Genomic DNA, 13,890 nt, shown 5'->3' with positions numbered 1-13,890 from the left:
GATGGCAGTGGCACAGTGCCCTGAGCAGCTAACACCAACACAAAAACACATTGAGGCACAGACAAAAATGGAAGGGTGACCCACGCCAATGGTGCCAGGTCTAACAGGTGCCAATAACTCTGTTAAACACAAGCCGATCCCACATGTGTAACTGTGTCCTGAGTCCTGAATGGCAGTCACCCCAAGTCCGTGGCAGCGACCACAGCACCACACTCCCTTCGATCAGTGAGGCATATTTTGATATGCAAGGCCGGCAACACATAGGCCCGCTAACCCTCTTTAACACAAGCCGATCCCACATGTTTAACTGTGTCCTGAGTCCTGAATAGCAGTCACACCAAGTCTGTGGCAGCGACCACAGCAACACACTCCTTTTGATCAGTGAGGGGTATTTTCATATGCAACTACAGACTCCAGTAGGCAACTAACTATCACAGTCCTACACCCTACATATTATCCTTTTAGTATCCTCGCTTCAAGAATTTTTTTTTATATCAGTTATAGCTTTACTACAATGACCAAAATTATCTTCAAATGCAAACTAACATGGAATAGCAGTCTACACTACAGGCAGTACAGCTCGCAATTCCAATTTTAAATGCTAATTTCTAACAAGATTGTACTCAGAAAATACAACACTTTGTCAATGTATTCTATACTTATTTCATCTTTTCACCATACGCCTACACTGCACTCAGTAGGGCTCACAATGAAAAGTATTTGTTCATTCTTTAACTACAGAGTCCACTAGGCAAGTAACTATTACAGGCCTCAAATCTACATAATATCCTTTTAGTATCCTTTCTTCTTGAACATTTTTTATATCAGTTATAGCTTTAGTACAATGACCAAATTCATTTTCAAGTACAAATGAACACTCAGCAGTCTACACTGCAGGCAGCAGACCTCACAATTTGAATTTTGGACACGTGGTGCCAACTAACACTGTCCAACACAAGCAGATCCCACATGTGTAACTGTGTCCTGAGTCCTGAATGGCAGTGACCCCAAGTCCATGGCAGCTACCAGAGCAGCAAACTCTCTTTGATCAGTTAGACATATTTCCATATGCAGTGACCCAAAACTTCATGGCAGCGACCACACCACCACACTCCCTTCGATTAGTGAGGAATATTTTCATATTGAAGGCTGGCGACAAGTGGTGCCACTGAACCTGCACTACGCAGGCCGGTGATGCCACCAACGTATACACGTGGCTGTGGACCCTTGTTCACCGCTACCTCTGGCCTACACTATGATCAGCAGGCCTCACAATTCAGTTACAGTCGTAATTCCACATGACGCAGTCCAGTAGCCAAGGCACATTGCTCCCAGTACGGCCCGTCCACACCAAGCATCCTCACAGGCTCATACAGTCTCAATACTTCTGGTACCACTAACCCTCTTTAACACAAGCCGATCCCACATGTGTAACTGTGTCCTGAGTAGGGGTGGGCGGAATTTGCAAAAGTGACTTTCGCAAATTATCGCGAAAATGTTAAAAATCTCCGCAAACACGCTGAAATATCGCGAAGATGCGGAAGTTTTTTTCCTGCCTGTTTGGGGTATTTTCTGCGTGGTCGCGGCTCACCAACTTACCCATGCGGTTGCTCGCGGGCGCGGCCATCTTGTTTTCACTCTTCTCGCAGTGCATGATCGCGAGAAGAAAGACGTGATCGCGCGACCAATGACATTACTGCGGGCACAAACTGTCGCGAGACAGCGCAAATGGCTATCAGCAATCCAACATCTCGTGGAGAACGCGACCGGATCGGGAAAACTTGTCGGCGAACGCGGGGATTCAGGTAAGGCGATCGCGCGCGCGAATGTATCATTTTACAGCACGAGCATGAAACAAATTATCGCTAAGCTGCGGAATGAGGAAATTTTGACATTTTCGCGCTCTCCGCGGAACGCGAAAATGTCAAATTATCGCAATTTCCGCGAGCGGAACGGAAATTTAGCCCAGGCCTAGTCCTGAGTCTTGAATGGCAGTGACCCCAAGTCCGTGGCACCGACCACAGCACCACACTCCCTTCGATCACTGACGCATATTTCGATATGCAAGGCCGGCGACACGTAGTCCCACTAACCCTCTTTAACACAAGCCGATCCCACATGTATAACTGTGCCCTGAGTCCTGAATGGCAGTGACCCCAACTTTGTGGCTGCGACCACAGCACCAGACTCCCTTCAGTCTTATTTGCTGTTCTTTTCTTTAAATAATTTTTTTTTATATGTAAATCTATACATGACTAAGATTCTTCTTTGTCCAACTGCAGAGGGACACTTCCTGGCCCAAGAAGGTCGTTGGGGGTATGATGGTAATGTGGGAAGAGGGTGCGTTACCTGCTGATGTGGGGAGAGGCAGCATCAAAGGGGTATCTATCACAGAAAGAACTCCGATATGTTTTCACAAATGCCTCGGACAAATGCCAGCTGACGGACTGAATCCCAAAATGGTTTTTCAATGCTTATGTAGTGTGAGTTATAAACAGTTCACTTCAGGCTCGCAGAGGGCCAGCTGCGGCCTGTCTGCTCGACTCAGACGCAGTACTACGAGCCGTCCGCGTTATTGTAGCTATCCCTGCCCTGGTCTGTCGTACACCACGCCACCCGCCACTGCGATTACGTTCCGACGTTGGCCCCACATAGCTACCAGTCGCAGGCGTACTCGCTGTTGGTGTGCAGGTCAGTGGTTTAGTTCTCAACATCTCACGGCCACTCCCTCAGGGCAGGTTTGCACACACACCACACCCATCCAGCACATGTGTCACAGGCCATGTGACCAGGCAAATAGAATAGATCGACGGGGGCGCTAGGTGGCGCTGAATCAAGATGGCCGCACTATAGTGATGCTTCTGCCCGACCGGGCACCTTCATCATCCTTCATGCCATCCTGACCACATCATTCTGGGAACAAACCTCACTGCTTTGCCCTGGAGAGTCTGCTGATTGCAGCGGTGTGAAAATCGGCGCGCTCCTACACTGGTGAGCGGCGCTCCCGGCTGCGGTTCTGCCTGGCGGAGGTCGTTGCCTGTGCGGGACCCGATGCCTGCCTGCTGCGCACACTACTAGACTCCGCGGCTTTGGGGCCTGCTCTGGCCTGGGGATACAGCGGCCTGCTGGAGACTACGCGGCTCGGGGGTGAGTGCGCCTGCCCTGCGGATCGCCCGCGGACTGCGGGGGGGGGACAGAGGTTGGAAAGAGCGTGCCAAGAGAACCCCCGGACAACCGCTACTTGCTGCCCTGGGCTGGGGAAGCCTGATACTGTCGCCCCCGGGCTGCGGACGCTGTGCGGGTCGGAGAGCACCGTTACCTGCCTCGCTGGGGCCCCGGCGGCTCTCGCAGCTCCTCTTGCTTCGAGCTGCCCCTGGGCTCTGGGGGAACTGGCCGCCTGCCTGTTGTAGCCTGAGGCCGGCTGTGGGGACCAGCGGCATTGCGGAGCTCCGTGCTGGGAGGTGCCTGAGGCCTGGGCCGGACGCCGCGCTGGTGCTGCCCTCTGGAGGTCCCGTTGGACGATTGGAGTCCTCTGTCGCCCTCCGCGTTGGGGGGCGATAGGCGCCATCCCCGCGACCGGAGGACATTCTGCGGCCTTCACTGTGGCGGACTGCGGGTGCACCTGGGCCTGGTCTCGCTCCTGTAGTGGGGAGACTGCGGCGCCGAACCACTGCGGCCCCCCCCTGGCGTCTGACGACTGAGATGCCCCCCTCGCTGGGGCCCTTCTGCAACCTGTGGATCCCGGCCCTCTTCCCCCGCCGCCCTTGCTGCCTGTACCGCTTGCGGCCAGGCTCTTGGCCTGCCACCGGAGATCGCTGGGGGGGCCGCTGTGCGATTCTGTGCCGCGTGTCAGAGGCGCCGAGGAGCCAACTCCACCTCGATCCTGCCGGCTGGCTGGTGGATGCCCCGCTTGCCCCACACCCTTCCCGCGACCCCGCACTGCTCTACACCTTCCTGGTCGCTCTCACCTGCTGTGGTTACTACTGACCTGTGCTGGGCCCTGCCTGGTCCCGTGGGACCCGTCCTTTCGCCTACCTACTGTGGATTGAGGACCGGGACCCGACCCCGGTTGGGCTGCGACCGTGTGGTGTTCGGGGACGGAGCCCCTTCACACCCCGAGTGGTCTTCCCTTCTGGTTGGATTGCGGGCGGCGTGGTGAGCCCCCCCCTGGCCGCGCCATGGGCCGCAGCGACACCCGCCAGTCCAGGCTGCCGTTCGAGACCAAGAAACCCCCTTCCCCCCGCCGACGCCCGGTGCGGGTGGCGGGCCTCCGGTCGCCGAGGCCCCTGATGAAGACTGGAAGTCCGTATTACTCGGCATGAAGCAAAGCCTCTCGACTATCGACTCCGAGATTGATACCATGAATGCCCGACTGGACGGGGTCGTAGCTAAACTGGATCAACATGACATCCGGATTCAGGTGACTGAGGAGCAGATTTCTGCCCTGGAGGATGGCGCCACTTCCGCAGGCAAACAGATGACTCAAATGGACAGGCTCCTTAAAATAATTGCGGACAAGAATGAGGACCTAGAGGCCAGGTCCCGTCGCAATAACGTTCGCATTCTAGGCCTTGCGGAGTCCACCAATACGGGGAAAATGGAGGCCTTCATTGAGAACCTTGTGATTGAGTTATTTGGGAAAGACTCCTTCTCCCCACACCTAATCGTTGAAAGAGCGCACAGGTCCCTGGCTGCCCGCCCTCCTCCAGGGTCCCTTCCAAGGACCATCATTGCGCGATTACTGAACTACAGGGATAGAGATGCTGTCCTGCGTCGTGCACGGGAGATAGGTACAGTGCGATACGGCAATACAACGCTCTCCTTCTTCCCTGACTTCACTGCATCTGTACAGGAGTCTCGACGCAAATTCACTGTCGTCAAAAAGAAATTACAAGCCCGGGAGATTCCTTATGCCATGCTCTACCCTGCGAAATTGAAAATATCTCACCAAGGCAAACAACTCTTTTTTCAGCAGCCGCAGCAGGTTGAAGACTTCCTCAAGCAGCATAGGAAGGATGAGGCTCGAGAGAAAGCGGCGCCTCCTCGCTCTAGGTCGCCCTCACCGCTGGGACAGCAGGACTGACCGCACCTGCGGTGGTGACAGGGCCACGTGCACATGCCGCTGCAGAACTTCTCTGATCATGCTACTGCATTTTCCTGGTGAGGTAACCCTCTACTATTATAGATGTCTGAACTGGTAACTGTTTACTTCAGTGCTCGGTCACCCATCTCCGTCCCACACTAAGAAGCCGGACGTGACGTCTGGGTTCTGGTGGGTGAAAGAAAGGAGTTGGGTGGCAGATTGGGCGCCCCTAGACATTGTCCCCCCGATGGGTGAGCCCCTCTGCACCACCCCCCCCCCCCCCTAGTGGGGTACGGTTTGCTGTTCTACAGTTTTCATTTCCTTGGTTGGTATTTATGGGGATGGGGAGGGAGGGGTGGGATCAATATTCCCAGCCAGTTGGGGTAGCCGGTGTGGGAGGGCATAAGTTACGATGTTGTTGTTCTCAAACCACTGAATCTTGCGTAACAAATGAGCGGAAAAGGGAAAATGGGATGGCTCCTCGGGGGTCCATCTGGGTTGCTACGCTGACTGCTTTGTGCTGTACCATGCTGTAATTACATGTAGAGCATTACTAGGTCGGGATCAATGGGAGACGTAGGGGACACGGGACCTGTGCAGCAGTTTCAGCTGGTCTCCTGGAATGTACGTGGGTTGAATGATCCGAGAAAGAGGCGACAGGTCTTGGGTTACCTAGATAGGCAGGGAGCTTCTATTGCCATGCTTCAGGAGACACACTTACGGCCCGGGGGGGATCCCTCATTCGCGTCGCGCTGGGCCGCCTGCAGGGTGTTTTCGTCCTACTCACCTTATGCTAGAGGTGTGACTGTGCTGGTGCGACGCGGGATGGGGTTTATACCGGCGGGAACTGAGGTGGGGCCCTGTGGCAGATATTGCATGATCTGGGGGAAGCATCACTCTCACACAATACTGTTCGCTTGCTATTACGGCCCCAATGTAGATGACCCGGCGACTCTTCTGAACATGTGGGGGAAGATACAGACACTGGGCATCTCTCATGTCATCCTGGGAGGCGATTTCAATACCGCGCTTCGGCCCGTGGTGGACCGTTCACATCCTCAGCTGTCTCATTACTCTCATACCCAAAGCACCCTGGTTAACATAACGGACGAGCATCAGCTGATCGATGCCTGGCGACATCTCCACCCCTCACTCAGGCAAGGCACACACCACTCCGCTGTACATTCCACTTGGGCCCACATTGACTATATATTTCTGTCAGCTGGCCTTGCCCCATGGCTGGTCAAGGTGTGTCACCTGGCATGCACATTTTCAGATCACTCCCCTGTGTTGCTATCGCTGCGCGTTCCCCTTGATGTGTCCCCATACCTGAACTGGCGATGAGCCGGACACCATGGCGCCTTTACATGCCCTGCTCCAGACGACCACCCCGACGCATGTGGTCTCGATGTTATATAAACATGTACAAGCGGCACCTTCCCCCCCCTCTCTTAAGGCGCGGACTGACTGGGACAGCGATCTGGGTGCCCCAATGTCAGATGCCCAGTGGGAAGAAAGCTGCTGTCACACTACTGCAGTGACGGGCAATGCCCGCCTCCGCTTGGTACACTTTAAGTTCTTACATCGCCTTTACTTCACCCCGGCTAAAGTGTACCGCTTCGGACTCCGGGATGATGATTGCTGTCTGCGATGCCGAAAGTCAGGAGCGGACTTCATGCACTTAGCATGGTCATGTCGGGCTGTGGCTGAGTACTGGATCGCGGTGTTCGCGGCCCTCTCTGTTATGGTCGGGGTGGACATACCACCCTGCCCTATGATTGCCCTTCTGGGCCGCTCATGCCCCACGTTAAAGGCGCATCGGAAATTTTTCGCGTTGGGGCTTTTACTGGCTAAGCGACATGTGGCATGCAGATGGGGACGAGGGCGAGCGCCCAAGTTCAAGACCCGGTTGGCTACGATGTCAACCTGGCAGGAACAACTTCACAGCTATGCTGACCTCTTGCCTCACAGATCCCATCCCAAAGACTTATGGGGACCCCTCACTGCATACCTCCTGCGCTCTCCGAGCTCGACTGAAGGAGGGAGGGAGCTGCACGATGACTCGGAGAGGGACGGCCCACCTGCTACACGCAGTCCTGCGACTGACCCCGCGGGCGACCACGTCTGATGCACCTCCTTACCCCACTTGCACCTTTTCCTTTCAACGCATGCTGCGCACAGCGTTTCAGACTTGCCCTGACTTGCCGCACGCTTTCGGATATGCTTACACACCACGCGCCGGATGCTCGGGGGGGGTGGCCGGTGGTTTCTCTGACTCCCCCCTGACTCCTGGGTAGGGAGGCCCTGGTTCTCTGATGGCGCGTGCAGCATAGCATTCTAGATAGTAGCACCAAGTTTCTGGTTCCCTGATTAGCTCATACTACACCCTCCCAGCGCAATGGACTGGCTGTCCGGGGCGGAGCAGTCCCGCCCCTTGCTCCTAATTCATTCTACAGTGAGATTCGCCGTACAGCAGCTCCGCGCCGATCAATCCTTTCTGCCACATACTGTGTATGGTGGACAAATCCTGGGAGGGAATCGATGTTTGATGTTTTGTGGTTCTTAAGTTGGTTAATACAGATAAACGAAACCTCAACTACCTGCTGTTGACTTTACATTGCTTTGTCACTATGCATCATTACATACTTGAGCAGTTTGTGTTCCTATCCCGCTGCCGGCCCTTAAGGGTTGTAGGCGTTTGAGCTGTGTTAAATTGTGGATCCTAGTTAGACACTGTTCATTGCTCATGATACTGCATTGCTGCTACCGGCCTGTTCAATCAGGTTGTAGGTGATGAGCTGTGTAAGATTTGAATGTGACCAATAAAGGTTTTTTAAAAAAAAAAGGTTGCGCAGAAGGTTAGTCTCACCCTGATCTGTATCGCCATCAGGGGCCTACCACCCCCTTGGCGCGGACTTCAGATGCGCCCAAACCTCATATGGCCATCAGGGGCCTACCACCACGTGCACACACTTGAGTTCCACAGGCTTAGCGGCCCCAAAAGCTGATGTGGTCTCTGCCATCGATGACTCAGGACTCAGCGACATGTGTGAGATCTGCTGGGCTGCGGAGAAGCTGATGTGGTCTCCGCCATTGATGACCCAGGACTCAGTGACATGTGTGAGATCTGCTGGGACATGGAGAAGATGATGTGGTCTCTGCCATTCATGACTCAGGACTCAGCGACATATCTGGGATGCGCGGAGTTTTGATGTGCACGTGGAGTGCCCACTGCTGCACACTCCGGTGGCACCAGGTAATTATTTGCTCATGGATGCGCAGAGGCAGCAGTGTCTGTCTCTCTCTCTCTCTCTCTCTCTCTCTCTCTCTCTCTCTCTCTCTCTCTCTCTCTCTTCCTTCTTTTCCCTCTATCTATCTAACTCTCTCTCTTCCTTCTCCCTTTCTCACTCCCTTTCTTTCTTTCCCTCTCTTTTTCTCTCTGGCTTTTTTTTCCTTCTCCATTTCTCTGTGCCTCTCTCCTTTGATATGCCCATTACACACATCCTTATTTTGTGCTTTATTTTCCAGGCTCTGTCGTCGACATCCATGGTCCCCACAGGAGTTTTTCGCCTTCTTGTTTTCTATTATTTTTGTTACATTTTGTTTATTAGTTTATCATTTATATATATATTAATAAAAAAAAAAATTTAGCAAATAGTTTTTCGTATATCGTTTACATATATGTTTATAAAAAATTAGAGTTTAAAAAAACAAATTATAACATTTTTAGTTGTTCTCTTCACTGCTGTGTGACTCTTTCTTGTTCTTATTTTTGTTATTTGATGGAGTCCACCATGTGTTAAATTTTGGGGCACTTATCGTGGGAATACTGGTGATGTCTGCAGTTTACACCAACTTCTGAATAGTGTGTTAGATTTATCTCAACTTTACTTACATTAAAGTGCTGATAATGAAATGCAGACTATCCGTTCCCGTACAAAAAGACACGAGGTGCACCTTTGCAATTTATTCTAAATACTAAAATCCTGTATTGAATTGCACTGAGGTAGTGGCTGCACTTACAGTGTACATACAAAATCAATTAAGAACTCTCATTGTATTTATCTTGATTGGGAATAGTGCGTCAAGTACTGGATCTTGACGAGATACACTGCTCAGTTCGTATATTGTTCTGCACATGCGCGAATAGGCATTACAAAGGTGTGTCGTACGAGTGCACGAGATACAACAGCGCACTGTAGAAAAGTGTTTGGGCTCGTGGGAGGGAGAAGCAGCTGTTTGGCAATGTAACACACGGTGAACTCACCCATGTGCCACGTGCTGGGCATCTCATCCATGATAACCACGGTCGCAGACATCCCACAACACCAACGACCGGCCTTTGTACACATTCTGTATGAATGCAGCGTGGTTTTCAGTTTTATGCTCGTTCAGTGGTGTGATTTTGGCGGGTTGTGTGACTTGTGCTCCTTGTTGGTGTGTTTCATTTTGGCCATTGTTTGTCTATACTTGTGCTGTACTTAATTCTGCCCATCTATCCCCGTCCCCCCACTCCCTGCTTCTTCCTCTTTCTGATGCTGTTGTGTCTATAATTTTGTTGCTCCACACATAAACACATGTAAAGAACAAATTAGAATAGTTCCTTGATTCTTTTAGGTTTCAAAACTTCTCTCTATTGGTTTCTTTTTAATTTTCCAGATAAACCGTTTTTTAAATATTCAACAACACATAGAAGTCAGAAGTGCAACGTATTCTATCAACACACTTTCTAGAACATTCTACAACACGTGCAGGTTAAAAGTTCATCAATTTTTTTAAACTTAACGATGTTTTTTTGCAACATTTTCTCGAACATTTAATGGCACGTGCAGGTTAAAAGTTCACGATTGTTTTAAGTTCGAACAGTGCCTTCCAAATGCAAGTAGCAGCTGTGGTTCAGTTGAGCAAATGTTATCCTATGATATGTACTCCACGTTGAAACTGCTTTTTCTTAACCAATCACAAAGATGCTTTTCCATAAAACGAATGTGCACCCTTCTTTTAAAAAAGAATGCTTTTCAACTCCCAATCACGTATCATTTTGTATGGCAAAAAAAGTACTTCCCCTTCTTTAAACATATCTCTTATTCTACCAAGGAACTGCATGAGCTACAGACATCTTTCCATACCTTCCAACCATACCTTCAAAAGGCTAGTGTGGATCGTAGGACATAGCTATATTTTCAGGTGCAAGAGGTATGCAGAACACAGACGTATTGACTTAGACCTAGGTTTACAAAATGTGGACATTAAATGGTTTACACAGAGAAGATTCAAGTTGCACCAATACCGTGCTCCCGCCCCGCCATAGCAAACAGCAATGTCCTGGGGGTTGGCACCCCGGGACATTGCAGGAGCCGGCCCTGGGGGTGGCAGTCCCCAGGGCCATCAAGGGCACCTGGAGGGGGGCCGTGTGGCCCCCTTCCCTCAATTGCATAGCCCTAGGGAGGTGGTGGCCCCCGGGGCTCGGGGGTCTGTGAGGCCCCCCTAATTTACTTTGAGGCCCCGGGGAGGTGGTGGTCCCCGGGGCTTGGGGAGGCCTGCAAGGCCCCCTTATAATTATTATAAGCCCCGGGGAGGTGGCAGTCCCTGGGGCTTGGGGGGCCAGTGAGGCCCTTACCTCATAATTAAAAATTCCCCAGGGAGGGGGTGGTTGGGACCCCCCACTCATTTACTAATGGGAAGTGACAGTCCCCCTGAATTCAATTAACTAAGCCCCGGGGAGGTGGCAGTCCCCGGGGCTGCGGGGGCCCCCATGGCCCCTGCAAATTAATTACTGATTGCCCCGAGACCTGGCCCACCCAGGGGCTTATAGAAAACGAAGCGCAGGAGCCCACGCTTTTTTTTTCAGTCCGGGTTCAGGAATCAAGCGTGAATTTGGCAATTTTTAAAAACAAAAATGCTTTTTCTGTGGCCTGGGGGGGCCGAGAAAAAAGGGGAGTCCCAAAACGCATTTTCCCCATGTTATTTTCCATAGGAAACTTTAGACAAAGCTACAACCCGAACTGCTGATCCGAATTACACCAAATTTGGCAAAACGGCAGGTCTTGGTTCAGAATGAGCCCTTTTTTTAAAATGGCATAAATCCGTTCAGTAGTTGCTGTGAAATTTGATATCTACCCTCCCAAGCGTGAGCTTCACTGTGATTGGCTGCCAACACCCCAAACGAGGAAGTGTCGGCAGTCATCTTGTGACTCGTTTGAACCGAGTCACAAGAAAACAGTAAAACAAACTTAAAAAACAAGAAAAGGGGCAGGGTAGAAACACCCTAAACCCCTATGCCAGGCCAAAAAAAGCATTTTTTTAAAAGTTTCAGCAGAATTCGCGCTGGGGTGGAGAATCCCGCTGACATTTAAAAAAAAAAATGAAAGGCGGATTCCCGCGCTTCATTTTAATGAGGCCCCCGGCAAAGTGGTGAGGGCCCGCCCCCTCCGAGCAGCACTCAGCAAATGCCACCCTGGCACGTTGTAAGTTGAGGAAATAATTCCCCTTGAATACTGAGGGTCCCTGGGGGCCAACTAGCCCACCAGGTACCTCCAGTATGCACCACAGAGCTGTGTTGCAGAGAGGTGTTCAGAGGCCACGCCCCTTTTTACACCTCTCTGCAGCGCAGCTCTGTGGCACAGTAATTAGAGCGAAACACTGTGTCATGGGTTGTTTTTTCTCATTTCAGGTTGGCTTGGCTGGTATTTTACCAATTCAAAGCTGTAATACCGTGCCTGTAGTGGAAAATGGCTTTTGTCATTTTACAGCTTGGCAAGGATAGCACTGTGCTAGTCCTATGCTTAAAGACTTTGCTGTAGGAATGGTAAAAGACTTTGTCCTTTTTTATCTCGGCGTGGATGGCACTGTGCTAATCCTATGCTTAAAGACTTTGATAGAAAAGCAGACATTTGAGGTGAGCAGATCTAGAGTGTCGCTGGTGGTGAGTGTGCTCTATACAGGAGCTGCTTTCCAACTAAACTTGAGAACTACCCAGAGTTCTCTGCTTCATATATATATATATATATATATATTTATATATTTATATATATATATATATATATATATATATATATTATCTACTGGCAGTCGCCAGTAGATAGTTATAGTTAGGACCTATTTTCCATAGGAAATCCACAACATTCTATTCCCAATAAGTCTGGCGCCGGTAGACGAATCTTCGCGAAATTTTCCAAACTTTTGACCAGCTCCACTCCGCTCCTACCCTGAAAGTTTCGTGGTGATTCGTCAAGTGGGGGACGAGAAAAAAGGGGGGCCCCAAAATGCATTTTCCCCATGCAATTTCCCATAGGATCCGTTGTCGTAGCTACAGCCCGAACCGCTTAACGGAATTACACCGAATTTAGCAAAGAGGTAGTCCTCAGTTCAGGCTCGTGCCTTTTGCATAAATGGTGTGAATCCCTTCAGTAGTTCCTGAGAAAATGAGAGTTAAAAGTACATATATATCTATGGCCGGGGAGGATCCACGGACCCTACCCGCACCGTAAGCGCACCCTCCCCGAACTGAGCGCGCACCCTCCCGATCGCGCGCTGAATGCTAATTGGCTGTCGAGTGTCTGTCTACATTCGAACGCAGGAACTGTTGGCGGCCATTTTCTGCCTCGGTAGAAGCGAGGCTGAAGAAGCAAGGGGAATAAGTGTGTAAAACATATAAAGGGGGCAGAGTGGAAATACTCTGACCCTCTAGAGGTGCTTAGGAGGTCCCCGAAGGTCCCCCTGGGGCCCCCATTTTAAAAACAAAAAAACGGCGGAATGCCCGCATCCTACCGCGTTTGGTGCACGGATCCTCTTGCGTTGGGTGCGCGGATCCAAGGAAAAAAAAATTGAAAAAAGACAAGAAATCATTGGTTTTATGACAACTTTCTACACTGAAAGGTAGGGTGTATATTTCTGTTTTTTAAAGGCATGATCCTTATTGGTTAACAAAAACTGATTGTAAGGAACATTATATATGATAAGCTGATATGTTGAAAAGTCAAGCACACTTGCTGTCTTGTTTAGCAACATTGTGTGCTGAACTTGTGACCTGTGTGCTCAGTGCAGTGTTCCATGACCTGTTTCTATGGTAACATGCAGAAGGCAGATTGGGGGAATGGTTGAAATGTATTTCATTTGGAAAGGGTTGAAATGTTTAACCAATAGAAATGTGTGTTTGCTTTTGAATTTATGTGTGAAGGGTTGTGATTTGATGTTTACATGTATATGTGTGGAAAATGAAAGGGAAACTTTTCCATTCTTTGTTTTTGCTGAGAGGTGCACAGTGCAGAGATTCTGTAAAAGAAAATCTGGTGTGTGACTGATATACTTCTTAATCTACAAAACAACTTGAAAGGTGAGTTATTTAATTGTGAGGGGATGTATGTAGACTATTTTGATTTTAATCCGTATTTCTCCTGCTAAAGTGTAGGAAGTACTTTTTTTCTCTACAATCTTATTGACAGTGTGTGTGCATGTAGAAACCATTCTGTGATAAGAATTTGTGTTTTTCATGTGTTTGCAGACCGATAACTGTGCTGTTTTTATATTTTGGTAGAATTAGAAACCAGTCATTGTTTATGAATTTGTGAAAGGAGTTATGTTTCTATATTAAAATTTAGTACTCCTTCTAGATGAAGAAATGTGTTTTGGTATAGTGCAAGGGATAGTGTTGTTTGTCTAGAATCACACAGTGGGTATGTGTGAATTTGGGAACCACTGTGAGAGAAGCATTTGGTAACTTTGTGTGTTTGCTGACAGATAACTGTTTTAAAACCTGTCATGTTGTCAAGTTTTAGTAGCATTAGAAGCCAGTCTTTGCTTATGCA

The sequence above is a fragment of the Triturus cristatus genome, chromosome 5_2 (genome assembly GCF_964204655.1).
Source record: "Triturus cristatus chromosome 5_2, aTriCri1.1, whole genome shotgun sequence".
In the NCBI taxonomy this organism is placed as follows: Eukaryota; Metazoa; Chordata; class Amphibia; order Caudata; family Salamandridae; genus Triturus; species Triturus cristatus.
Note: the sequence above shows the minus strand (reverse complement) of the source record.